Consider the following 3,740-nt stretch of genomic DNA (forward strand, 5'->3'; position numbering starts at 1 on the left):
AAAACTCACTAGCTTCTAGAACTCTGATCTTCCTAAAACTCACTAGCTTCTAGAACTCTGGTCTTCCTAAAACTCACTAGCTTCTAGAACTCTGGTCGTCCTAAAACTCACTAGCTTCTAGAACTCTGGGCCCGTATCTCTAAAGAATTTTTGTGCAAAAAGTGGCTCCTAGCGGCCAAATTCTAAGAAAATTCTCAGAGGCATGACGTTTTCTTAGAATTTCCCCTAAAAGTGACACGAAAATCCCAGTTAATATAAAAGCTATTCCTCAAGAGTCCTAGCGCTTAAAAGGGCTCCTAAGGCGAGATCTGCTAAGAGCAGGGAAGAGGACTTTTAGTGGCTTAGGAGTTACCCTAAGCAGCTGCACAAAATGGCCAACAGAGGAGGCAGGAGAGATGTCCTGCAAACACTGGATGACAGGGAATTATTGAGACGCTACAGATTGGATCGTGCAGGAATCATGTTTGTGGTGGATCTCCTTAGAGATGCAATTACTTCACCAACTCGACGCCACAACGCTATTACACCGGAGAAGAAAGTAATCACAACCCTGAGGTATTTGGCAACAGGGAAAATGCAACAATGCAGCAGTGATGACTTGGGTCTGTCCCAATCCTCCGTCAGCAGAGTCATCACCCAAACACTGACAGCTTTGTCACAACCTAATATTGTGACACAATTTGTTTCATTCCCGCTGGATGCCCGCACTTTACACACACATAAAAGGGCATTTATGGACATTGCAGGATTCCCTGGCGTTGTGGGTGTAATTGATGGAACACATGTGAGAATAATTGCGCCATCAGAGGACGAGGCTGTCTTTGTTAACAGGAAGAATTTCCACAGCATCAATGTGCAAATAGTGTTCAATGCGGCCTGGAAGATTTTGGACATTGTGGCTAAATGGCCAGGCTCCACACATGATGCGAGAATGCTCTCCGAGAGTGGCATCAGACAGCTTTTTGAGAGACGCTATGTGCCAGCTAATTGCCACTTGTTAGGGGACAGTGGCTACCCATGCAAACCATGGCTCCTTACACCTTACCTCCAGCCACGCCAAGGGCCCCAACTAAACTATAACAGGTAAGCCAAACAATACAAAAATCATGGAAATGAAATGCAAGCAATATGTTAGAGCATCCAAGTAGTGCAATATTTCCATCAAATAATTAAAGGTCTGTATTCTATTGTAGGGCCCACAAGACAACAAGAGCGGTGGAGGAGCGTGGCATAGGCCAGCTTAAGAGGCGCTTTCATGTTCTCCACGGAGAGGTGCGGCTGAGGCCTGAAAAAGTCAGCAAACTCATCATAGCCTGTGCAATATTACACAATATTTGCAAGGTTAGACAGATTGCAGAACCTCTGGAGGATGGCGATGAGGATGGAGACAACGATGAGGATGGTGGTGAAGAAGATATTCACATTCCACAGGGGAACCTAGCCCAGAGTGGACTGCCTTACAGGGCAAACTTCACAAATTTACATTTCAGGCAAGCTGTAGCCCCATGTCATTTGAGAACTTGTGATGGTATTAAGAACTACCACAGTTTTACTGCACATCACCTGCAACTGTTAAATGCAAGACACAGAACACAATCTCTAAATGGTTTATTTTTTAGGTGTTCAATTTTAAGGCGGTAGTACTCCTCCTGAAGGGAAAGGACTTTTTTTTGTTGTTCAAACACATCAATTGTGAGTTGCAATCTTCTCTCCTGCAGGGATGCTGACGGAGCAGGTGCTGCGGATGGGAATGGTGTTTGATCCGCCGGGCTATCCTGAGTAGCAGCTGCAGATGGTTCAGGCGGCAAACTTGATGGGCCCGGTTCTTGTGATGGCTCCATGCTACAGAAATACATAGGCCTAGTTTAATTATTGTTTTGATTAAATTAATTTAATACAATGAGCATGGATAACACATGAAATGGCTTCTGCAATGAATAAACACTGTTGATATGAATAACCCTGTGTCCTACCTTTGCTGCATTTCAAGGGCCTGCATCATTGACGTGTCAATGCCTGTTGGCAGCCCGGTGACACTGACCTCAGAGTGTCCCAGGACTTGAAAGACAGTGTCGGCCACCTGGGACAGCCGCTTTGCAGGTGGTCCACCCCCTAGAAAGAAACAGTCAATGAACACAGTACTTAGGCATGTAAATTAACTTTGCCAGCAGGAGCAAATTGCCAGATTATGTGGTAGGCCATAGTATTTTGCTCACCTGTGAGTGAGGATTCCCGCTTGTGTGCTGCAATCTCATCTTTTGCCTTGGACTGCAGCACATACCACCTTTTCTCACAATCGTCGCCTGTCCGCACCACCAGTGGAAAAGAGGCATTGATTGTTTGGGATATTGTGTCCCAGGCGCGCCTCTTGCCTTGGCTAGTGACAGTTGGGCCAAATTTTCCTCGTAACATACCTTTATGTTCGTTCACCAACTGGGCCAGCAACAAACCTTGCTCCTCAGTCCAGTTCGGCTTGCGATTCCTTTTTTTCTCCATTTTCTGTGTTTGTAGGATATTTGTTAACAAGCCTTCATAAATAGACCAGCCAGCAATCACAGACATTGTTAAAAGCTGAGCTGTGTTACCCTCGTTAAGTTCACACTGAGTTGTAACGTTGCAATTTCTACTTCATTAAGGACAGCCCCTTGAGATAGGCCATCTTGTTTTCAATGGGGTCCATATGGAAGTGAAAGTACAAAATATGCCAGCTAGGATATTAATATGAGCAAATGAGACACAAATCATTATTTGAACAGGGTGTAATGAGCTTAAGTTTTCACATATTTTAGATTCTAATGTTAGGCTATAACCCCTACAGCTTACTATTCATTTTCCAGATATTTTCTTGAATGTGAAATATTATTTACAATTATAGTCTGCATAAGATTAGAGTGTATAATTATGTTTATTGATTTGAGGGTACATCCTTTGCTCATTATCACCAAAAGTTCATTTTCATCAAACTTGTAGGATCAACCAATCACGGCTTTTGAAATGATGACTCATACCTAGCAACGGGGTCAACCACACCTCCTCACTAAGATAGGATTTTTCATCCATTCCTGGCTCAGAGTTCACTGAAAATGTTCTGGAATCACTTCTAAGCTAAAACTCCTGGCAAGGAATTTTTAGGTTAAGTTAGGAGCTCTCTGAGAGGATTCTCAGAATCTTTAAGGATACGGGCCCTGGTCTTCCTAAAACCCACTAGCTTCTAGAACTCTGGTCTTCCTAAAACTCATTAGCTTCTAGAACTCTGGTCTTCCTAAAACTCACTAGCTTCTAGAACTCTGGTCTTCCTAAAACTCACTAGCTTCTAGAACTCTGGTCTTCCTAAAACTCACTAGCTTCTAGAACTCTGGTCGTCCTAAAACTCACTAGCTTCTAGAACTCTGGTCTTCCTAAAACTCACTAGCTTCTAGAACTCTGGTCGTCCTAAAACTCACTAGCTTCTAGAACTCTGGTCTTCCTAAAACTCACTAGCTTCTAAAACTCACTGGCTTCTAAAACTCACTGGCTTCTAGAACTCTGGTCTTCCTAAAACTCATTAGCTTCTAGAACTCTCTTCTTCCTAAAACTCATTAGCTTCTAGAACTCACGTCCCCTTGGAACGAGCCCAAACAAAACTCATCTCCAATACAGAAAAACGTGCAGTCAAAATAAATTGTGATCCATGACAACGCACTGGCTAAATGCAAAACACAAATCCTTTTGACTGCCCACCCTTGAGACAATCAGCAACC

The 3,740-nt window shown here is 43.4% G+C and overlaps 1 long non-coding RNA gene across 2 annotated transcripts; it reads right to left on the reverse strand.

The window, feature by feature from the left end:
* Positions 1-1,591: 1,591 nt before the first annotated feature.
* Positions 1,592-2,642, reverse strand: LOC311116679. Of its 2 annotated transcripts, none has more exons than XR_014611459.1 (2): positions 1,974-2,642; positions 1,592-1,842 (listed from the first exon to the last, which is right to left on the reverse strand). It is a non-coding gene; the product is annotated as an uncharacterized lncRNA (long non-coding RNA). The 2 variants fall into 2 exon arrangements; XR_014611460.1 differs by having other exon boundaries at positions 1,592-1,860.
* Between the last annotated feature and the right edge of the window lie 1,098 nt (positions 2,643-3,740).

Source organism: Coregonus lavaretus, assembly GCF_964263955.1.
Source record: "Coregonus lavaretus genome assembly, contig: HAP1_SCAFFOLD_119, whole genome shotgun sequence".
Classification (NCBI taxonomy): Eukaryota; Metazoa; Chordata; class Actinopteri; order Salmoniformes; family Salmonidae; genus Coregonus; species Coregonus lavaretus.